This window comes from Rattus norvegicus, chromosome 7 (genome assembly GCF_036323735.1).
Source record: "Rattus norvegicus strain BN/NHsdMcwi chromosome 7, GRCr8, whole genome shotgun sequence".
NCBI lineage: Eukaryota > Metazoa > Chordata > Mammalia > Rodentia > Muridae > Rattus > Rattus norvegicus.
Genome location: NC_086025.1, coordinates 84,818,579 through 84,843,299, shown reverse-complemented (window position 1 = coordinate 84,843,299; position 24,721 = coordinate 84,818,579). Strand labels below are relative to the sequence as shown.

Genomic DNA, 24,721 nt, shown 5'->3' with positions numbered 1-24,721 from the left:
TTTGAGTCTTCTCCTCCAATTGAGAGTCACCTCCTGAATGTCTCCTTGTTCTGTAGACATGGAAATTGCAGTCGACAAGGTAGACTCAAACTTGGGCTAGTTACACATGTAGAAAATTCTTGAATGTGTACATTAAAATCCTCCAATATCCCTGAAATATGGTTTTACATAAGCTCTCAGTCAATCATGATATTCTGAAGGGAAGAGGGGAGGTCAAATATTTGGCTGAAAGAGCTCACATTATTAAGATTATATTAAGGATTCAATTTTGTGCAAGCCTTCCTGTAACTTTCCCCTTTCCATCCCCCCATCTCACATCATGCCACTCTCCTGCTACCTTGAATTGGCAGAACACCTGTACCTTTTTAATGATTATGGCTAAAGCCCAGTGCCAGCTGGAGAGAAAGGTCACGTTTCACAGTGGTGTAACTGGAGAACAGTGTTTCTTAAGAGAAGAGGTGGCAGGGCCTTTTTGGAAAGTTTGAGAACATAGACCTACTCAAAAGGCACTTACCTCGGGTAGTGACTCATCTTTTACATACTTGAGTGTGCCTCAGCTTTTATTGTGGCTGTTCCCTCGTACAGCTAGGGATTGAGTGAGTGGCCAGAATGAGATAGGTCTCCAAACAAAGGTGGAATCGGAGCTGCAAGAAAAGGAAAGCTGAAGGTAATTGGGTCAGGTGTGTAATAAGAGGTTTATTACACACTTTCACACCTCCCTGCGGGAATGAATGGATGGTTTTTCTTGTCTGGTGGCCACGAATCATCTTTATTAATGGAAAACATCTTTGCTGTTCTGACAATTAAAAAGTAACTCTCATTTATATAATTTCTATAGCAAGTCTGTTCCCTAAAGTGATTTGTTGATGGAAGGCAGACACAGATGAGGTAGAGCCACAGTGTCTTACAAACTTCAGAGTGCCTTCCAAGGAGAAGCTAGATGTGTGTAGATGAACAGGCTTATGTTGTAGAAGACACTCTGGCTTCGGAAGAGATAGTGGGGGCAGCTAAAGGATGAAAAATGCTTAGAGCTTGAGTTTGAAATTTTTGTTTCATTTGTAGAAACACGAAAATATCCAAGATCTAATCTTAAAACTGAAACTTGGCTCTAAGAGACATGTGCAATAAATTAACAGATTAAAGTTGTTTACACCTTTGGCACTGTTAATCTCATATTTCTGCTTTAAATAGCTCTCCTGGTAATTACATACCAGATTTTTTCAATATATAATTCTAAGAGTTGCATGTTGGATAACATTTTGGGGGACTCTAACTACCATTTGCTTCTCCGCCACAGCCCTATTATGAATACTGATAACAACAGCTAATAAAATATTCTTATTTGTTTGATTTAAATTTATGTGAATAAATTCAGAAGGTCAAACCACTTCCCACGACTTCTTATTAGACACAACTTTGATGCTTTGAAAGAGTGACAATTGAAATTAAATCAATACAATAACACAAATATTTGTATAGGCTTCAGTGTGTCAGGTGCCTACTATGGATGCACAGTAAGATGTCCGTTCTGTAGATCTTCATGAACTTGGAAGTTAAATGACAGATTTAGGATGACACTCAATATTGCAGGAGAACATTCGGAGAGAGTGAGCTCAATTCCGAGAAGGGAAAGAAATTCGTTATGTGCTAAATCTATGCATTTGATAAAAAAAAAAAAAGCCCATCACACACAAGCTCCTCTGCCTTTTTGCCTCTCACTTTTTCTGCTTCCTTACTCTAGGAACTATAGCTATTCTCCTGCTCAAGACCTCCTTCGTCCTTGCTATTCTATCTAGCCGGACCATTGATTTTTCAGATACTTTATGACTCGTTCCCTCAAGTCCTTCACATCTTTGCTTAAAATATTATGTTAGTGAGGATTCTTCTTTTTATTGAGACAGCGTTTCACTCTGTAGCTCACACTGGGCTGGAACTCACTGTAATGCTCCTAACCCACCCTTCCCGTTGCTAGGATTAAGAGTCTGAGCTACCATGCTTGGCTTGTAAGTTATTTCAGTACCATCTCATTTAGAAATCTACCCTCTGGGATTTCCATCTATCTTTGTTTTTCTTTCTTTCTGTAGCACTTTGGTCATTCTAGCCTAATAGATTTGTCTCAATTATTTTGTTTTTCAGTTTTCTCTTTCTCAGATGTGTACCTCTTGAAAGCATGGATTTGTCTGTATTTGTGGCTATATCGTTAGAATATCCATAGAAAATTTAATGTTCAATTTTTTTTAAAAAAATAAAAACATAAATTCCACAGAAACTTAGGTAAGATGAAGCTAACTGGGGCTCCATGAAGGACTCATCATTTCGGTAAAGTCTCCTTCAAGGACAAGGTTTGGAAAGACCTCTTTCTTTGGATATCTTCTTTCCATTACTTACCCTGGAGACTGTGCAAAGGCATCCACATAAACTAAATGATTTGTGTTCCTGAGTTAAAGGGGACAAGACAGGAAGGGTAGAGGAGGGAGAAAATGGAATTAAAACAGCCAAGAGGAGCAGAGCTAGCTGAGAGGGAGCAGGTCTGAAGGAAGATGTTCACGTCTATGGAAGGAAAGTGCATTGCCTTTGCAAACACCTGTTTAAAAACTTGCTCCAAGACCTCCTTTTCAGCTCAGGATGGACCCCAGGTCAATGTGAGCTGGCAGGCTCTCATACTTTCATGAGTCTTTTCTTGCAGTTGTGAACTGAACTTCTTCATGAGTGGTGGGGGAAGGGAAGGAGACATAATTCATTTTTATAAAACACTCCAAGATTCTTGCATGAGAGGTGCTAAATATGCAAACTGTTAGGTTTTATTTTTAAATTGTGCAAGCTATATATTTTCCCTATTAAATGTTCACTTGCCTGTTATCCTCTTTCTGGCCTGAAAAATAATACAACCCCAATCATATATTATTCAATTACTATGATACATTTAAAATATGTTTAAAAAAATCCATTCTTCTTTGTTAACGGGAACAAGAACCTCTGATCATTTAAACGATGATATTGGCCACAGTGACTTTGATGACTTCATGGTCAATGGCAGTACCATCCAGTCTTTGACTACTATACCTGAATCAATCTCATGGCAATATGGAGTTATAAGCATGGGATGTCTGTCTGTCTGTCTTCATGCATGCCTGCCTATCTACCTCCCCCTTCTCTTCTTTGACTTCCCCCAAAGTGCCTAGCATTTTTCAAAGTTATGAATGTTTATTTTCTTACCTTCCTTATATTATTTTAATAAAAACAGACTTTACTGGCAGGACAATTTGTCTTTGGGGCCCTATTACCCCCTCCTAATTGAGAGGTTCCCTCCCCTAGCTAATACAGATCATTTGTTCCTGCATGATTTTCTTGTTCAGCCTTCATTTGCATCATTCTTGATTTCTAGAATGAAATGGTGGGCCTCAACATTGTGACAATCTGCTTCCTGATTGACAGTTGTGCTGCACTTTCCCCGGTACTAGGGTGCAGCACCATACCCAATTTGAACCTGAGTTTTTGTGGTCTGACATTTGCCATGCGGGGATCTTGGGCAAGTTGCATAATCAACTTGGTTCCTTCTGCTGCTCACTAGGGATACTATGACACTGGGTGGCAGAGGGATAAACGTCCAGAGACCCCCCGAGTAAACAGGAACATCAAGGAATGACCCATCCAGGCAACTGTGTGTATCTGAATAAGAAAGTGCTATGTAGAACCCAGTGTAGGATTTGGGACTTGAGTGTGTGACTTGTGGAAGGGACAACTCTATAGTAGACTCTTTCAGAAAGCAAGGACAACCATATGTGCAGAAACTTAGTAAATGGACACTGAGGTGGGTGGAAAGTTCAAATGGATAACCAGGCAGCTTTTATTCATCGTAGGTAGCAGAAGGATGCTCTATAGGTTTAGAGTGGCACCGTGGGTAATCTTGCTTTTGTCTTTGCTTGGAGGAAGTTACAAAGCAACTTTGCTTTGTCTCAATCTATCCTGGTTTCAGCCACCTGGCCTGAGGTTGGTGTGCTGTGAGGTGGTTTCTGTCTTGTAGAATACAGCAAAAATTCCTACTATAAATGCCAGGCCAGCTTCAGAAGCTGGGGGTTGATTTTTTTTCCTCATTCTTTTAAAAAACATAAATCCTTGGCACAGCATCTAGACCCTGAGGACTCAATACATTGTGGTATTCCCTTTTCATCATGAAAATCTAAATTACGCACTCAGTCATCTCAATTCCAGAATAAATAATACCAGTTTCTTCGACTGAGCCTCTGGGTACTGGAGGGCAATAAAGACGAGGAACATTTCTTTCAACTTCATGCCAGCGCCCTGCTAAACACTTTACACGGATGATCATGTATAGTCTTTACCATGATCTGATCAGGAAGGGAATTTTTACTTTGGCAATCCACCTACGAGGGAATTGCCTTTGGGGACCTTAAAGGTCTCCTGTGTGTGGCCTTCTTTCAAGGTCGCACACAGGAAAATAACGGAGGAAAGGGTTAAAAAGCTTCCAGACGTCTCATCTCTCCAGAGTCTAGATTCACACTCATTGCACACTGCTCCCTTCTGTTTCCTGAGATCGTGCAGGAACTCTAGTCCCCGAGTCTCGCCAGCACGTCCATAACACTTCTTATTCTCTGAATCACACTCAATGTTGTATTCCATGCATGTAGTTTGCAGCAATCCATTTCTAGTATCCATTAGATGATAGCAGCAAAGCATGCAGTTTTTAATTCAGCTAGATTGCGCCTCCAGCATTAATTGTAGGACCAATATGGTGTAGGCTTAAATGGGGAGTTTTAAAATCTTCTCTTTGGACTACAGGAGAGCCATGATCCTAGATTTTGAATTCCAAACACATTATGTTCCCCGTGCTACTTTTATAAAATGAATTTACAATGTTCGAGCATAATAGTTTTTTGGAGAGTTAACAGAATGGTAATACAAGACAATATGCACCAGCCTCAAACTGGCGTTTGCTTGGACTTTTATTATAATGTTGCTGGATCAACATTCCGCTCATGAGAATTCAGGTTTCTGGCACCCACAGTCACATGCGTTGTGTCTGCCTTTTTTACAGTCTTTGGTGGAAATAGAGATCTCGGCTGTGTACAGAGTTAGAAGAAGAGAATTAAAATAATTTGAGAATTTACTTGATGCCAGAAACTGCCCTCATTGCATTTTTGTAAGTTCTGTTCTTCATTGTAACGAACGGGATCGGAAAGCATGAATCGCTTGTTGCTGTCGGTTCTCCTGGGGTTACTGGGTCACGTGCTTCCTTTGTAATTGTTCTCCTTGCACTGAATTGGGCCGTTTCATGGCAACTCTGAAACTATTATTATTATTATTATTATTATTATTATTATATTATTGTTATTTTTTGGTTAGCAGATGGCACAGTGGTAAAGGTATCTGCTGCCAGGCCGGACCTTCCAAGTACAAGCCCTGTGACCACATGATGCAAAGAGAGAATGGACTTCTGCAGGTTGCCTCCTGACCTTCCTGTGCTACGGCACACACATGAGCATGGGGGAGTTAGGGGAAGGACTGAAAAAGGTGAAAGACTTTGCAACCCCATTGGAAGAACAACAATATCAACCAACCAGACACCCCAGAGCTCTCAGGGATTAAACCACCAACCAAAGAGAACACATGGAGGGACCCATGGCTTCAGCTGCATATGTAGCAGAGGATTGCCTTATCTGGAATCAATGGGAGAAGAGGCCCTTGGTCCTATGAAGGCTCAATGTCCCACTATAGGGGAATGCTAGGGGGGTAAGGTGGGAGGGGGTGGGTAGATGGGGGGGCACCTTCATAGAAGCAGTGGGGAGGGAGGATGGGGTAGGGGGTTTGCAGAGGGGAAACCTGGAAGGGTGAGAACATTTGAAATGTAAATAAATAAAATAACCAATTAAAAAAAGAGACTTTTTTTTTTATTAACTTGAGTATTATTTACATTTCGAATGTTATTCCCTTTCCCGGTTTCCGGGCAAACATCCCCCTAATCCCCCCCTTCTTTATGGGTGTTCCCTTCCCCACCCTCCCCCCATTGCCGCCCTCCCCCCAACAATCACGTTCACTGGGGGTTCAGTCTTAGCAGGACCAAGGGCTTCCCCTTCCACTGGTGCTCTTACTAGGATATTCATTGCTACCTATGAGGTCAGAGTCCAGGGTCAGTCCATGTATAGTATTTAGGTAGTGGCTTAGTCCCTGGAAGCTCTGGTTGCTTGGCATTGTTGTTCATAAGGGGTCTCGAGCCTCTTCAAGCTCTTCCAGTTCTTTCTCTGATTCCTTCAACGGGGGTCCTATTCTCAGTTCAGTGGTTTACTGCTGGCATTCGCCTCTGTATTTGCTGTATTCTGGCTGTGTCTCTCAGGAGAGATCTACATCCGGCTCCTGTTGGTCTGCACTTCTTTGCTTCATCCATCTTGTTTAATTGGGTGGCTGTATATGTATGGGTCACATATACAGGCTCTGAATGGGTGTTCCTTCTGTTTCTGTTTTAATCTTTGCCTCTCTATTCCCTGCCAAGGATATTCTTGTTCCACCTTTTAAAGAAGGAGTGAAGCATTCACATTTTGATCATCTGTCTTGAGTTTCATGTTTTCTAGGCATCTAGGGTAATTCAAGCATTTGGGCTAATAGCCACTTATCAATGAGTGCATACCATGTGTGTTTTTCTGTGATTGGGTTACCTCACTCAGGATGATACTTTCCAGTTCCAACCATTTGCCTACGAATTTCATAAAGCCGTTGTTTTTGATAGCTGAGTAATATTCCATTGTGTAGATGTACCACATTTTCTGTATCCATTACTCTGTTGAAGGGCATCTGGGTTCTTTCCAGCTTCTGGCTATTATGAATAAGGCTGTGATGACCATAGTGGAGCACGTGTCTTTTTTATATGTTGGGGCATCTTTTGGGTATATGCCCAAGAGAGGTATAGCTGGATCCTCAGGCAGTTCAATGTCCAATTTTCTGAGGAACCTCCAGACTGATTTCCAGAATAGTTGTACCAGTCTGCAATCCCACCAACAATGGAGGAGTGTTCCTCTTTCTCCGCATCCTCGCCAGCATCTGCTGTCACCTGAGTTTTTGATCTTAGCCATTCTCACTGGTGTGAGGTGAAATCTCAGGGTTGTTTTGATTTGCATTTCCCTTATGACTAAAGATGTTGAACATTTCTTTAGGTGTTTTTCAGCCATTCGGCATTCCTCAGTTGTGAATTCTTTGTTTAGCTCTGAACCCCATTTTTTAATAGTGTTATTTGTCTCCCTGCGGTCTAACTTCTTGAGTTCTTTGTATATTTTGGATATAAGGCCTCTATCTGTTGTAGGATTGGTAAAGATCTTTTCCCAATCTGTTGGTTGCCGTTTTGTCCTAACCACAGTGTCCTTTGCCTTACAGAAGCTTTGCAGTTTTATGAGATCCCATTTGTCAATTCTTGATCTTAGAGCATAAGCCATTGGTGTTTTGTTCAGGAAATTTTTTCCAGTGCCCATGTGTTTGAGATGCTGCCTTAGTTTTTCTTCTATTAGTTTGAGTGTATCTGGTTTGATGTGGAGGTCCTTGATCCACTTGGACTTAGCTTTGTACAGAGTGATAAGCATGGATCGATTTGCATTCTTCTACATGTTGACCTCCAGTTGAACCAGCACCATTTGCTGAAAATGCTATCTTTTTTCCATTGGATGGTTTTGGCTCCTTTGTCAAAAATCAAGTGACCATAGGTGTGTGGGTTCATTTCTGGGTCTTCAATTCTGTTCCATTGGCCTATCTGTCTGTCTCTGTACCAATACCATGCAGTTTTTATCAAAAAGAGACATTTTAAAAATTAGAGCCAAACCCTATTACCTCCCTGCTTAAAACTCCCATGGCTTTCCGTTGCACTTGAGATGAAATCCCAGACCCTTGGCATAACGCTGGTACTCACTGGATTTGGCCCTGCCTGGTCTCTGACGCCGTTTTAGAGTTCTTCTGCTTTATCACCAAAAGCAAACTTGCTTTTGTTTTTTCTTTTCTTTCAATCTCAGAGGCATCCTCACATCAGGATTTTTTAAGAACTTGCCAATTTCTAGGCCTGGAGGCTTCTACCCTCCAATTCTTTCTTTGCCTGACTTGTTGCTATTTAGCTTTGGTCACCAATGCAGTTTCCTGTGGGAAATCTGCTTGGAACACAATTTCAGTAGCTGTCCCTTCTCTATGACAGCAGCCATTGTCCAGCCCACCAGCATGTTTTTCAGTATGGCATTCCTCACCATGTGAAACTGCATGACCGTTCACAACTTCTCATGGTCCAGAATGAGCCTGCAGCTCTGAAAGAGTGGTCAGTGATAACAAGATCCCATCTGGGTGTCATGTCAACTTGACGGAATCTGGAATCAGCTAAGTGATATGAGGCAGAACATCTGTGAGAGCTTTTCTTGAGCAGGACTTTTGAAGTGAGACAACCCTAAATAAATGTGGGCAGTACCTTCTGGTGGCAGCCCAGATGAAAAGGAAGAATAAGAGGGAAAACACTTTGCTTCTTTCCTTCCTGTCTTCTGCTGGTAAGTTCACCTACCCTGCTGTGTCTGCAGCTTCTTCTTCCAATCTTTGACGGACGACAATATTAGTATACAGCTACTTTGTTCTTTCAACAGCTACTGAAAAGCAGTGGCCCTCCAGGAGTCCTCCAGGTCTTCAGTACCAGATTGGGAGTGAAGAGGCAACTAGACTGGTAAATTGAGAGACAATTGGTCTCTCCAGTGTGAAGACAGTCAGTGTTGGACTACCCAAGCTATTTCATACAAGCCAATCTAAGACAGTAATACAGGCCTTTTCAATAGACATTCATTTTATGTGTCCTGTTTCTCTATAGCCTTTCTGATGCTTTAAGCAATTCCTCATGTTATGGACCCTGACCTGACCAGAAAACCATTCTTTTTGCTACTTCATAACTATAATTTTGCTACTGTTATGTGCCATAAGGTCAATATCTGATATGCAGGATATCTGATATGGGACTCCTGTGAAAGGGTTATTTGACCGTACCGGTTGAGAACCACTGTTCTAGAGACTTCTAATAGATACTGCATCACCAAATTACTTTACTATTACATAACTGAATATGTATTTTATAAGATATATATACATATATGCATATTTTGTATGATAACTATCATAATGGCAACTAGCCACATTTAATTTATTTATTTAAAGGTATGAATACATGTACGCCTGTTTCTGTGTGTGCCAACACACACACTATATATAGGTGGTTGTGAAGGCCAGAGGACACCTTGGATATTGTTCCCTTGGTACTGTCCACTTTTTTTTGGAGACATAGTCTTTTATTGGTCTAGAGCTTGCACATAAACTGGCTGACTGGCAAGCAAACTTCAGAGATCCTCACTAGTCTCTGTCTCCCCAATGCTGGGATCATGAGTGTCTACCACCCCACCCTATAACTATAATTTGTTAAGTCACTTCGATGTACCAGGTACCAAACAATGGAGTTTAAAAATGAAGTCTCATTTTATTTCACCCACAAAGCACTGCTAAGGAATATTTCAGGTGTATAGAGTTTTATTCTCAGGGAAATATGTGGAAGGGTAAGGCTGCCACGTGGTCCAGTGTGCTCATGGTTCCATCCTATAGGATTTGATTGTTGCTTCCTCCTCACTCCGTGTGTGTGTGTGTGTGTGTGTGTGTGTGTGCGCGCGCGCGCGCGTGTGTGTGTGAGTGTGTGTGTGTGCTTGTGTGTATATAGGACTAACACCTTAGAAAAAGAGAAAAAGTTATGCTTTGGATATGATGGAAAGGACAGGGCTCACCCAGATGGCTCGTGATCTGAGGCAGGATCATGGTCCAGTAAGGTTCTGATGCAGGTGGTCAGCTGACAGCACTGAGGATCTATCCACTGTTTTGGCAAAGCCAGTGCCATCTTTGCTCAACATTTACTTCTAATTGACATATACTGACTGTGCATGCATTTATAGATTGCAATGTAACATTTCAAGATATGCACCGTTTGCATAATGATAACAGGGTATACAACATATTTACCACCTCAAGCATTTATTGGCTCTTTGTGAGGAGAACATTAAAGGTCTTGACTTCTTGTTCTTTTGAAATGCACAGCGTCATTACTCTATTATGCAATACAATATGGAATTTTCTCTTAGTAGTAATCTTGTATTATTGGTCCATTTCTACCTATTTCATCTTCTATCCTGATATTCCTATCTCTAGGTAACTGCTACCTTATTATCTACTTTTATAATAACCATCTTCAAATACTGCAAATGAGTAAAATCATGGAGTTTCTTGGTCTCCTTTTGTTAATTTATTTCTATTAACATAGTCTCTCCTAGGTGCACCCATGTTGCTGTAAATGACAGGATTTCACTCTTTTTATGGCTGAATAATATTTCCAGGTGTTTATACACACTGCGTTTTCTTTAGTTTATCTGTGAAAGACACATCAGTTGGCTCTAGTGAATTATATTGATCATTGTGCAAAAGTGAGCATCTCCCCAGCATACTGATTTCATTTTCTTTGGATAAACAGTAGTGGGTTGCTGTAGCAGACAGTGAAGTAATGTGTTTGCTTTTCCTAGGCGGACTGCTTCAGAAGCTTTTCATAAATAAGGCACAGACACCCCAGCTTGCCTTCTTTGGGAAAGTGGAACTATTTTAAGGTTCCTAAGAAAAATAATTTACTGCTGGCCTGTTCGGCCTAGTGCAGTCTGACACACTCAACATGCTTTTTCTCTATCGGGGAGGGGCCTCTTTCTCAACACCAAGACCTAATTGCTTGCATCCCACCCTGTGGGCTGAGACTGGCCAGGATCTGGACCACGGATCTGGATCTGTGGTTTGCCATGGTTGGCTTGAGTGTCACCCTTTTGATTCTCTGATGGAAGGAAGTTGGATTCCTGGTTCAGAGTACCTTGGGAATCATGGCCTGCTGGAAAATGGAAGAGTTAGGTGAGGAAGGGTGGGAGAAACTGCTTGCCTGAGGAGTGGTTAGGCTTGCCCTGTGCCCTTTAACATTGTCACTCTGTTACCCCACTTTTAAAATCAAAGAGGCTAAGCTTCAGACCTGGTGGACCTAGCTGCAATTGCAGCACTTGGGGGCGATGGTAGGAAGATTGGCACAAATATAAGGCCAGCCTGGTCAACACAGTGAGCTTCAAACTAGCTAAGACTACATACTGAGAATCGATTAAAAATAAAATGATGGGTAAGAGGAATATTATGATTTAGGCCTGAAGGGGAAAAGATTCCAAGTCTACTTTGGAGCCAAAGTATACTAGTGGCTGAGCAGGAGGCTGGTTTCTACTCTGGGTCTGTCTTGGGATGCCACCATTTGCACAAGTTTAGGGGGAACCATTCTGTAACTTGTTATTTCATTGAGATAGTTGAAATATCAACATTATAATAAGACTAGCCCAACTGTGTCAGTTCATATTACTAAGGCCTGCACCTTAGGAAAATAATGGGAGAGTAAAACCTTTTCTCAGGGCAACTATCTCAGGGGTAGTAGTGTGGATTGCTGTCTATAATGCAGGTGAAGACAGGCACAAGATAAGGCGAGAGCCTATGATTGGGCAGTGGAAAAGGAAAGCAGACTGAGAGTTTTTAGAGACAAAGTCAGAGGAAGAGATGGAGGGGAGGGGACAAGATGGAACCTATAAGAGAGGAAGAGGAGCCAGAACCACACAGTCCTGGGAGTCATAAGTATTGGAGATTTCTTAGACGATTAATTAATAAGTAGGGTGCATTTGCCCCATCTAGGTGTGCAACTTGTATTTATATCAATTGAGTTTTGCAGGTGTTTTGTGGGTTGAGAATTTACTAATATAAATCTGACTGATAAATTAGAAGCCTCTAGCATTTTGATTTTACCTGGTTATGGGGATTTGTGACAGCTAACCACAGGGGGCGGATCGCTGGGAATGTTAGCAGAATCTGCAGCATGAGATGGGCAGTCCCTGCGTGGGGCTAGGCATGGGGTTAGTAAGACCTGCCAGGGCAGAAAGTAGCCAGTGTTAGTGTTGGATGATGCCTTTTTATATATTTCACTCAACACAGTAGGAGCAATTTATACATCTTCTTGATTGCCATTCAATTTCTATGTCATTTAATTGCCATCAGATTCCTATAAGGCCGATATTTTTATTATCAGCTAAAAGTGACAGTGAAAACAAAACAAAAGCAAAAACCAACAACAAAATAATAAAACAATACCAAGGACTAGTCTCAGCTTGGAGAGGGGTTCTGAGAAAGGGGAGCAGTAAAACAAACAATTTGAATTTGTGGGTTATAAGCTGAAAGCATATGTTCTGCTTTTTCTTTCTATTCTAATAACTCTCTAGATAGCTCATTGATTGCTGATCAAAAGCCTTATCTTTTATTTATACATCAATTCAGCCATTATCTCAGGGTCCTTTCTGATTATCCCATGAATCAGCATCCCATGACCCTAGTCCCTTGATTCTTAGAAAGAGACAGCAAGCACATTTTCAGAGATCTGCCTGTCTTTGTTAAGCATAGATGATAAACTAGCTGGGTTGAGCCCCACCCTGAAATTACCACTCTTACCATGCCTGGGCCTAGACCTTCCTCTGTCCCAGGCTGTCCTTGAACTTAGGAATCTGTCTGACTTTGTATCTTTCTGACAAGCTGGCTCATAGTGCAGGTGCCTCTGTTTTTCTAGGTTTGCAAAGTCCCTCATATAATTCATATTGCATCCTTAAGTTTTTCAGTTAAGAAATTATATATTTTTGAACTCATGTTTTCAGAATTCTTTCCCATAGCCTACCATTTTGCTGAGACATTAATTGCATCCTTGCCTCCTAGGCTCTTGCTGTCATTAGTCTTGGCAGAGAGGACACTCTCCAAAGGGGGACCATAAAGCAAAATATGTATATATTTAAAACAAAAAAGATTTATACCCACAGCAACCATCAACACTTGTGAAGACCCTTGCCCTGCTGGCTTTGTTCCAGGGATGGGAATCATGTCATACTGTCCCTGTCATGGCTGAAGAGGACTCAGAAAAGGAAAAAAAAGACAAATGTTACCTAACTTATATAATCAGTTAAAGGAAATTAGCTTGTGTTGTGGCTTTTAGACTTTGAAGTTTTCCATTTTGCACCATTTTCTGCACTCCAATTGTTTCTTCCATTTGTACGTGTACATAATTTAAATAGTTAATGATTGGTTAATTATTTTCTTGCTCTGGACTTTCTTATCTATACCCATGTTTTCCAGCACTGATTCTATAGTGACCATTTGGACTTGATAATTTATTAGGAGTGGAGTCCTTTGAATAGAAAGATTCTTAGTAACGATCTGGACTTGACAGAGTAGCTATGTGGAATGTGGGGACCAAGCAGACAAAAGCTATCTTAGAAAACATTAGGTGTCAGGAACTTCCTGCCGGGGAGTTCCACAAGAATTTGCTGAGTAAGCACCCCATTCTAGGAGTATGACAACCACAAGAGGGGCAGGATCCCCTACTACCCCATCTTCAGGGCCAAAGATATCTCCCTGCCAGAGCTTGAATGTATGTCATACTTACTAGCCAATAGATTTAAAGGTCAATATGCTTAGCCAATAAGTTTAAACTGTAACCTTGCTGATGTAATTTGTACTCCTAAAACAGTATAAAAAGTGTGTGCCTTTGTTCCTGGGGGACGCCTCTGCCCCTATTGCAGAATAGCCCTAGTACACTGGACTAGTAAAAACCTCTTGTTTATTACATCAATCTCTGTATCTGTGTCTCTGTGAGTGGGACATTGTGGACAAGGATTGGTGGGCTTTTCTCAAGTCTTACAGCTACAACTATCATGTTGCCTTGGTCATAAAAATGTTTTATACACATTGCTGAATCGTCATGAGCCAAGTATGTTGTGTTACTGACTAGACATTGCCTGCGTTTCCTAGTTGGGCCATCAGATCTATTAAATGTGACTTCAGGCTTGTAAATCAGAGATGGACTTTCACATTCTCAAATAAGAAGACGGACAGGTAATGTTTCTGGGGTAATGTGAAGACAAGACTTAGGCTTACTAAAGTAAGCAGCAGGATGCCTAAGGTGTCAGTTCAAAGGTTGAGGCTTGGGATTTATCTGAAACAGGTTAAAATTAAAATTTAAGCACTTGCTGACACTCATAGGACTTTGACCAATTCTCACCCCTCCCAATAAAATAATGATTTAATATGGTTATTGCAAGAGTAGGGAACTGTTGTACCAAATATATAGTTAGTACTGAAATAGTATTACTCAGTGTGGTATCAAATAGGTGGTTAATACCCAAACAGTAGTACTCAGTGTGGTACCGAGAATATCACTAGTACTAAAGCTGTCATGAGTCTTACATAGTGATTCCATAAACATCAGACATAGACATCTATTATTCTGGATCTCTTTAGGCTGCTGACCACTTGGGAAAGTCACATTTTCTGAATGTTTAAATCTTAACAAGGGCATTGGTATCTTGATAAGTGATGGTAAGATTAATAAAACAGTGTGTTGTATTGACCAGAAATAATAGGCGCATGTGTGTGGTGAAGATATGAACTTGCCAACCTGACCTCTTAATTCGGTAGAAAACTTTAAGAGAGTTTTGTCATACACCTAATAAGGGATCTTGATGCTAATAAGAACCAATTAAAACCAACAGATTGTATAATTTTTATGTCTCACACAGGTTTAAAATGTGAGGAATCATACATGCATGCATTCATACATACATGCATACATACATAGCTATTTATGTGCAGGTAATGTTTGCTAAACACATTTGTGTGGTACACTGGCCTAAGAACTCTATACCAGAGTCTTCCATTTAATCTGCCCAAAACTGAATACACCATGTACTGTTAAACTCAATTGGGCTAAGGCTGGGTGAGTTTAAGCCAGTTGTTCAATATCACATAAAACCTATGTAATTTCAGCCCCGACTTGCTAGACTTAAGGATCCATATCTATTCTTCCTTTCTGTAACTATCCATCCATTGTTATGTCACTTCTCTTTCCTTAAAATTTTAAGCATAACCAACAGTTTAAAACACAAACATTTTTCTATTCTAAACCTCACCTATCTTGACTATTTTCAATTAACATTAAAACTTATAACTGCTTGTGCTGGTTGGATTTGTACATAAGTCATTCCATAATAACTTATGTATGTGTACTTTCTAGAATGATGAATTTACTTACCAAGAAGCCACAGAATGAGTGCTTTCAGTCTGGTTAGTGTACTGAAAACATGTTAGCATTGAAACATGTAAAAATGTAAAAATTTAAATGTAAAAAGATTTAAAAGGTACATCTTTTTTGCATATGAAGCAATATATAAAGCCAGTGGGCTTGAAGTCATAGGAGAGTGAAGTGACAATTCAGTCCTTGATGTCTCTGTGCTTTGAGAGATGTCTTTGCACAGCCCAAGATTTGAAAACTAATCAGTGAAGTGGGACACTGAGGCAGGAGGATGGAGAGTTCAGAGGCAAGGCCTCATCTCAAGAACAGTGCAAGAAAGAAAGAAGTAGAGGAAGGATGGAGGGATGGAGAGAAAGAAAAAAGAGAAAGGAAGGAGGGAGGGAGGGAAGAAAGGTTTGAGGGAGGAAGGCAGGAGGAGACAATCATGACTATACACCATGGTAAACTTCGGTGTTTCCTATGTTGTCACTGTCTCTCAGAGATAACAGGAATATATAAATAATGGCCATGTGTTGTCCCTTTCCCAGGCAGATTCCCTAGTTGCACACAATAAAAATTAATCATCTCCACAATTATATCTATGTCCCAGAGCTTTATCCAGAGCCGAAGTCAATTTTGCTATTTTCTAAGCTGTTTAAGGAACTGCTGCCTTTGAAACTTTTTTTTCTAAGAAACCATGACTTTTTAGTTTATAGTCGTACCTTAAATTAAAATCGTTTTCTTAGCACGGGCTGTTTGCCACACCAGATCTAAGTCGACATCAGTGTTCCTTTAAAGAAACAAGATTTCATTCGTGTTTTTACTTCTTCGGTGTGTGTGTGCGTGTTTGCGAGGGGGAAGGGAGGGAGATCTTCTCTTTCACTGGTATTTGCACCTGTGCATTACATGTGCAAACTCTATGACAGACCCACTTCTGAGCTCAAGCTTGCATCAGGTATGGGGAATTCACAATCATCTTGTTATTATAGGCAACTTATGTTGGAAAGTACCAAGTGTCTGAACTCAAAAGACCTTCTGTCATGTACAGAAGATTCAGTGATTCTGTTTGGACACTGACTGTTCTCTAAGGGCCTTTGTGCGAAAGGCCTGGTCCCCAGGGTCTTTCCACTATTAAGAAGTGATAGAGCATTTAAGAGGAGGGATCCTAAGAAGTCCTTATAGCACTGTATGTTCTTGAAATAATAATGGGACCCAGCACTCTTTCTAGTCTCATACACCTGGAGAGACCTTAAAATAACACTTCCACACAGTCACAGACTGGGCCTCTCAAAGTGTGAGGCAAGACAATGTATTTGTCCGTCAGTGACTGTTAACAGATTATAGAAAGAGTTATAGAAAGTTAGCAACTTTCAAACACAGTTGGGTAACATGTTGAAAACCAGGGATATCAGCCCTTGGAATGCCAGTTCTGAATGTTGCTTTGAAATAACCAAACACTGTCCAGAACATATCAGTACATTTGGTCCTTAGATTCGATCGTATATACCAGCCAAAATAGAGATGATTGGTAAGCTGGGGGCAGTTGATTAACAATGTCAAATTGATTCTTGCACCGTAGTTTCTTGAAGTGAAATGATGCTTCTACCATCCCCAGACAACAAACACCAACAGTGAATGACCCAATGCAGCCAAAGCTCCAGAAATTGTTTCCTGCTCAAGAAGATATGCTTGATATGCTCTTAAAACTTCACTCTCTGGGGTTGGGGATTTAGCTCAGCGGTAGAGCGATTGCCTAGCAAGTGCAAGGCCTGGGGTTCGGTCCCCAGCTCCGAAAAAAAGAAAAAGAAAAAAGAAAAAAAAAACTTCACTCTCTCAGTAGTCGCTGTTTTCCTCTTAGTATTTACTGCTAAGGACTTAGTTTCTGACAGAGTGCTAAAATACTATATATTGGATATTGTACCTTGATTGTTAGCCATGACCCACAGTAGAGGTGAACCAGGGAGTTCTGTCCATTTTCATTTATTCTTTTTCTTGAAAGAGTATCTGGAACATCGATGCTTCTCAGGAAAGAGTGGTCAAAAGACTGCGTGAGCAAGCCAGCTCCGTGTAGGACTCAGCCATAATGCATTTCCACTTAGCCTCCCTTGCCATGCATGTGTGGTGTGTGGAGGTGCAGCGACCCAGAATGATATGGGCACCCAAACCAGGGTTCCAGGAGCCAGATTCGGATCCTTCTGCTTCTGCCCTAGCACAGAGTGGCCTGTGTAGGTTGTTGCGATCTCCATCTTACTTCTACAACTGTGATGTGAAGATGATTCATAGCTGATCGTGATGGGAATGAAGTTATTAAAAACTCTGGCCAAAAGTATGTGCCTAATTAACGTGAGCTGGATCTGAAGCAAAACTCTTACCAGAGTACTAAAAGCTTCTCTCTTTTTAGAAAACATTGATTTTAGTGAGGGATAAAAGCTAAAGGCACTGTGACATTTTTATTTTCCTGAGGGGGCCCTAAAACATTTTAGCAATTTCCCTTCTGGCAAATGCCAGAATAAAAACCGTCTGCTTGGCACACCCAGCCATCCCTTTTACTGAAGCCCACATCAGTATGTAGAGCCCCAGGGATTCCAGGGCAGTTTCATAGATGCCTGGGGACTGCAGGTGCTTGGTAAGGGTGTTCACAACCTTCAGAGGCCAGGGAATGTAAATCTGGATGTTGGGAGCACATGGATTGAGGTAGCAATGAGTGGGTTGTGTAAAACTATTCTTCAGTGAGTGGAGGTTAGTGCTACAGTTAACAGAGGGTTTTTTAATATCTCAGAGTGTGGACATTGCTAAGAATTGAAAATGGAAAGCCAAGTGCAATCAGTCAGATGTTGAAGATGTTCAAGGTATGAAATATAGAGGCTCATAATGGCTTGCATTTCAAAGGCATCTTTGTAGAATGCTATGATTCGTTATAATTTATGGAGCATGATGAAGGAGGGTGGCACTTGGCAGATGCTATGAAAGAAAACCCAGCAGTGGTGGGGAAAGTGGCTGGGGTGGAGGAGAAGCTGAGACAGTGGTTTTACTTGTGTTTAAGACATCTTCAGGAGCCCTTCTCATTGCAAGCTGAGTGGGGACTCTGTATACTCAGTGACATTTGCTTGGCCTCTAAGGAGTAGATGGCTTTTAACTGTTGTCTTTCTGGACTGTTGTCGGCAACACTTTGAGGAAGAGCTTTCAAAGGACATTGGGGACAGTGGCAGAAGTGTTTCCTGGAAGAGGAACACTTACGCAGTCCTGAAAGTGTCAATACAGTGAGCGACATGTCAGTGATGTTCTGTATTAATGTGGTTCAAGACAGAGCCTGAGCATCAAAATGCAGTGAGCCAAGGTGAGTTTTCAGAGATCTCTGCCTCCTGGCTTCCACCTTGTGAATGCTGTGAGAATAGCAGATCATGCAGGGTGGAGGTGCACTGGAACACTGTGTAGTTTCCATTTCCACAGGAAGAGGGTGCAAACGAAGACTCCTTTTTGGGGTTGTGGGCCTGGAGAAGATGGGAGAAGGACTGTCTTCTGCTTACACTTCTCACCGTGCCATCCTTTGTCGAGTCTCTTGAGCCTCTGAGTTTTAGTTTTGCCTCTTCCATCATCATACGTGTTATAACACACATCAAAAGCCTTCCCTGAAATAGAAAAAGACAAAAACCACCATCTAGGAAAAACACTGAGGCTAGCAGAGTGCGGGGCCAAACATGGTGGACAACATCCTGCAACAAGAGCACCCAAGACGCCCCTTGTCTTTTACTAAAACTCACAGGTATCTTTAACCAAGTAAAAATCACCGGTGGGGAAGAGCGCTGGAGGATGAGCCTTTGAAGTTACCAGGAAAGGCCCGGGAGCCTGGTTGGGACTGAACCTCCAAGAAGAAAACAGGCTACAGAAGTAGTCTAATGCCACCTACAGGTTCACAGTTCACTAGTACTCAGAGCGTTTGTTTGCATCATCTGAAAACCTTCTGTATTGGTATGTAATGAATGTCTTTCTCCTTGACTTGGAGGTGGTTTGTCCCTTAAATGTTAGTATACCACATACCTGTCCCCAGATAGTGATGCTGACATTGTTGGAGAGTTAAGATATAGGTCCTTCTGTCTGGTGATTAAATCATGGGATATCATACTGAGAAGAGGCTAATGCAGATCTCACAGACTATTAGCTCTTCAAGAGGTTTTTGTTACAGAAAAAGCAAACTTAACTCCCAAATCTCCTTACCTCCCACCATCTTGTGTGATCTCTCCCTCTTGTGCATGCTCTTACCACCATGCCATCCACATGCTGTGGTATATGTGGTGTATGCATGTGAGCTTGTCAGACCTGAGCAGATGCTGATGCTATGCTCTTGCGTATGCAAACAAACAAACAAACAAACAAACAAACAAACAAAAAACTCCTTTCACACACACCCTACCTGACATATTTTTTTCCTAAGAATAGAGAATGGACCAGTGAAGAGTTGTAGTCTTTTACACTGGATGACCAAAGTTTGCATGCATGGAAACATCTTGCTAGGGCAACAGTCTAAAAAAAGGGAAACAAGGTTCAGAATGGTATTGATTAAACGATGCAACACTATGGACCATATGCAAAGTAATTGAAAGCATTCAACTTCCATTCAAATAGCAATTGTTGCAGGAATGTTAGCCCCCAGTAACAATTTGTTGTCCACTAAGTAAGTTTTGGAAAAATGGGCTACAGGAGAAAATTCTGGCTTTTTTCATGCTTCTGGATTGTGACATAGAAACAAGAAGATTAGACAATGTATAGAGTAGTTCTTTTTTATAAAACATTTTTATTGGATATTTTATGTATCTACATGTCAAATGTTATCCCCATTTCCCACCTCTTCCATCCTCCCTCCCCCTGCTTCTATGAAGATGCTCCCACTCCCACTCACCCACTCCCACCTCATTGCCCTGGCATTCCCCTACACTGGGGAAACCAGCCTTCATAGGACCAAGAGCTTCTCCTCCTGTTGATGTCAGACCTCTGCTATATATGCTGCTGGAGCCATGGGTCCCTCCATGTGTACTCATTGGTTGGTGCTTTAGTCGCTGGAAGCTCTGGGGGATTTGGTTGTTGATGTTGTGGTTCTTATGGGGTTGCAAACCTCTTCAGCTCCTTCAGTCCTTTCTCTAGCTCCTCCATTGGGTCCCCATGCTCACTTCAAGGGTTAGATGCAAGCATCCTCATCTGTATCAGTAAGGTTCTGGCAAAGCCTCTCAGGAGACATCCATATCGGTCTCCTGTCAGCAAGCACTTCTTGGCATCAGCAATAGTGACTATATTTGGAAGCTACATATGGGATGGATCCCCAGGTGCGACAGACTCTGGATGACCTTTTCTTCCATCTCTGCTCCACTCTTTGTCCCTGTATTTCTTCCTGTGAGTATTTTGTTCTCCCTTCTAAGGACCGAAACATCCACATTTTGGTCTTCCTTCTTCTTGAGCTTCACATGGTCTGTGAATTGTTTCTTGGGTATTCTGAGCTTTTGGGATAGTATTTACTCATCAGTGAGTATGTACCATGTGTGTTCTTTTGTGATTGGGTTACCTCACTTAGGATGATATTTTCTAGTTCCATCCATTTGCCTAAGAATTTCCTGTAGTCATTGTTTTTAATAGATAAGTAGTACCACATTGTGTAAATGTACCATATTTTCTGTATCCATTCCTCTGTTGAAAGACATCTGGATTCTTTCTAGCATCTGACTATTATAAATAAGGCTGATATGAACATAGTAGAACATGTGTCCTTGTTATATGTTGGAGCATCTTTGGGATATATGCCCAGGAGTGGTATAGCTGGGTCCTCAGGTAGTACTATGTCCAATTTTCTGAGGAACCCCCAAACTGATTTCCAGAGTGGTTGTACTAGCTTGCAATCCCACCAAAAATGAAGGAGCTCTCCTCTTTCTCCACATCCTCACCAGTATCTGCTGTCACATGAGTGTTTGATCTTAGTCATTCTGACTGGTGTGAGGTGAAATCTCAGGATTGTTTTGATTTACATTTCCCTGATGACTAAGGATGTTGAACATTTTCTTAAGTGCTTCTCAACCATTTGAGATTCCTCAATTAAGAATTTTCTGTTTAGCTCCGTACCCCATTTTAATAGGTTTATTTGGTTCTCTGGAGTCTAACTTCTTGAGTTTTGTGAATATTGGATATCAGTTCTCTATCTGATATAGGATTGGTAAAAAATGTTTTCCCAATCTGTTGGTTGCTGTTTTTTTTTGTTTTTTGTTTTTTTGTTTTTGGTTTTTTTGTTTTCTTTCTTTTTTTTTTTTTAATTAACTTGAGTATTTCTTATATACATTTCGAGTGTTATTCCCTTTCTCGGTTTCCTGGCAAACATCCCCCTCCCCCCTCCCCTTCCTTATGGGTGTTCCCCTCCCCACCTTCCCCCCATTGCCACCCTCCCCTCAACAGTCTAGTTCACTGGGGGTTCAGTCTTAGCAGGACCCAGGGCTTCCCCTTCCACTGGTGCTCTTACTAGGATATTCATTGCTACCTATGAGGTCAGAGTCCAGGGTGAGTCCATGTATAGTCTTTAGGTAGTGGCTTAGTCCCTGGAAGCTCTGGTTGCTTGGCATTGTTGTACTTTTGGGGTCTCGAGCCCCTTCAAGCTCTTCCAGTTCTTTCTCTGATTCCTTCAACGGGGGACCTATTCTCAATTCAGTGGTTTGCTGCTGGCATTCGCCTCTGTATTTGCTGTATTCTGGCTGTGTCTCTCAGGAGCGATCTACATCCGGCTCCTGTCAGTCTGCACTTCTTTGCTTCATCCATCTTGTCTAATTGGGTGGCTGTATATGTATGGGCCACATGTGGGGCAGGCTCTGAATGGGTGTTCCTTCAGTCTCTGTTTTAATCTTTGCCTCTCTCTTCCCTGCCAAGGGTATTCTTGTTCCCCTTTTAAAGAAGGAGTGAAGCATTCACGTTTTGATCATCCGTCTTGAGTTTCATTTGTTCTAGGCATCTAGGGTAATTCAAGCATTTGGGCTAATAGCCACTTATCAATGAGTGCATACCATGTATGTCTTTCTGTGATTGGGTTAGCTCACTCAGGATGATATTTTCCAGTTCCAACCATTTGCCTACGAATTTCATAAAGTCATTGTTTTTGATAGCTGAGTAATATTCCATTGTGTAGATGTACCACATTTTCTGTATCCATTCCTCTGTTGAAGGGCATCTGGGTTCTTTCCAGTTTCTGGCTATTATAAATAAGGCTGCGATGAACATAGTGGAGCACGTGTCTTTTTTATATGTTGGGGCATCTTGTGGGTATATGCCCAAGAGAGGTATAGCTGGATCCTCAGGTAGTTCAGTGTCCAATTTTCTGAGGAACCTCCAGTCTGATTTCCAGAATGGTTGTACCAGTCTGCAACCCCACCAACAATGGAGGAGTGTTCCTCTTTCTCCGCATCCTTGCCAGCATTTGCTGTCACCTGAGGTTTTTTTTTTTTTTTTTTGTGATCCATCTATTTCCTTTATTTCTCCATTGCATTGGCACTCTTTTACTTTTTGTGGTTGAAATTCAATAAGAGGAGAAAGGCTTCTGCCTAATTACCAAACAAAAGTCCTAAACTTGAGTCTGATTGAACAACTTAAGTATACACTGTCCTAGCGTCATTTCTGTCTCTGTGATTAAACGTCCTGACAATAGAGAAAGAGTTTGTTCTAGCTCACAGTTCCATAGTACAGATCATGACTACAAAAATTCATGTCTGCAGAAACTTGAGTCACATCACATCCAGTCAAGAACAAACAAAAACAAATGCATTCATGCTTCTAGTGCTTATCTAATTTTCTACATTTATATACTTCAGCACCCAGAAACCAGAAAGCAAGGGAATGGTGCTGTCTATAGTAGGCTGAGTCTTCCCACATCAGTAAACACAATCAAGACAGTTCCTGACAGACATGTCCATAGGTTAACTTGATCTTGACAACTCTAATTAAAATTCTCTTTCCCAGCCAGGTAATGGTGGCACGTGCCTTACTTCCAGCATTTGGGAGGCCGTGGTAAGTAGATCTCTTGAATTGGAGGCCAGCCTGGTCTATAGAGTGAGTTCCAGAACACTGGGGGCAGGGAGGGGGTAAGGAAGGTGTGGGGAGACTCTCTTCCCAGGTAATTTTGTCACCTGAGTTTTTGATCTTAGCCATCCTCAATGGTGTGAGGTGAAATCTCAGGGTTGTTTTGATTTGCATTTCCCTCATGACTAAAGATGTTGAACATTTCTTTAGCTGTTTCTCAGCCATTTGGCATTCCTCAGCTGTGAATTCTTTGTTTAGCTCTGAACCCCATTTTTTAATAGGGTTATTTGTCTCCCTGTGGTCTAACTTCTTGAGTTCTTTGTATATTTTGGATATAAGGCCTCTATCTGTTGTAGGATTGGTAAAGATCGTTTCCCAATCTGTTGGTTGCCGTTTTGTCTTAACAACAGTGTCCTTTGCCTTACAGAAGCTTTGCAGTTTTATGAGATCCCATTTGTCGATTCTTGATCTTAGAGCATAAGCCATTGGTGTTTTGTTCAGGAAATATTTTCCAGTGCCCATGTGTTCCAGATGCTTCCCTAGTTTTTCTTCTATTAGTTTGAGTGTGTCTGGTTTGATGTGGAGGTCCTTGATCCACTTGGACTTAAGCTTTGTACAGGGTGATAAGCATGGATCGATCTGCATTCTTCTACATGTTGACCTCCAGTTGAACCAGCACCATTTGCTGAAAATGCTATCTTTTTTCCAGTGGATGGTTTTGGCTCCTTTGTCAAAAATCAAGTGACCATAGGTGTGTGGGTTCATTTCTGGGTCTTCAATTCTATTCCATTGGTCTATCTGTCTGTCTCTGTACCAATACCATGCAGTTTTTATCACTATTGCTCTGTAATACTGCTTGAGTTCAGGGATAGTGATTCCCCCTGAAGTCCTTTTATTGTTGAGGATAGTTTTAGCTATCCTGGGTTTTTTGTTATTCCAGATGAATTTGCAAATTGTTCTGTCTAACTCTTTGAAGAATTGGATTGGTATTTTGATGGGGATTGCATTGAATCTGTAGATCGCTTTTGGTAAAATGGCCATTTTTACTATATTAATCCTGCCAATCCATGAGCATGGGAGATCTTTCCATCTTCTGAGGTCTTCTTCAATTTCTTTCTTCAGTGTCTTGAAGTTCTTATTGTACAAATCTTTTACTTGCTTGGTTAAAGTCACACCGAGGTACTTTATATTATTTGGGTCTATTATGAAGGGTGTCATTTACCTAATTTCTTTCTCGGCTTGTTTCTGTTTTGTGTAGAGGAAGGCTACTGATTTATTTGAGTTAATTTTATACCCAGCCACTTTGCTGAAGTTGTTTATCAGCTTTAGTAGTTCTCTGGTGGAACTTTTGGGATCACTTAAATATACTATCATATCATCTGCAAATAGTGATATTTTGACTTCTTCTTTTCCGATCTGTATCCCTTTGACCTCCTTTTGTTGTCTGATTGCTCTGGCTAGAACTTCAAGAACTATATTGAATAAGTAGGGAGAGAGTGGGCAGCCTTGTCT

At 41.2% G+C, this 24,721-nt stretch overlaps 1 long non-coding RNA gene across 1 annotated transcript in view; it reads left to right on the top strand.

Moving 5' to 3' along the window:
• The window catches only part of LOC134479728 (uncharacterized), a 122,442-nt gene that overhangs the window by 13,644 nt on the left and 84,077 nt on the right, over nucleotides 1-24,721 (top strand). The window contains exon 2 of the long non-coding RNA XR_010053395.1: nucleotides 23,150-23,197. This is a non-coding gene — a long non-coding RNA (uncharacterized LOC134479728). The remainder of the gene's footprint in view (nucleotides 1-23,149; nucleotides 23,198-24,721) is intronic.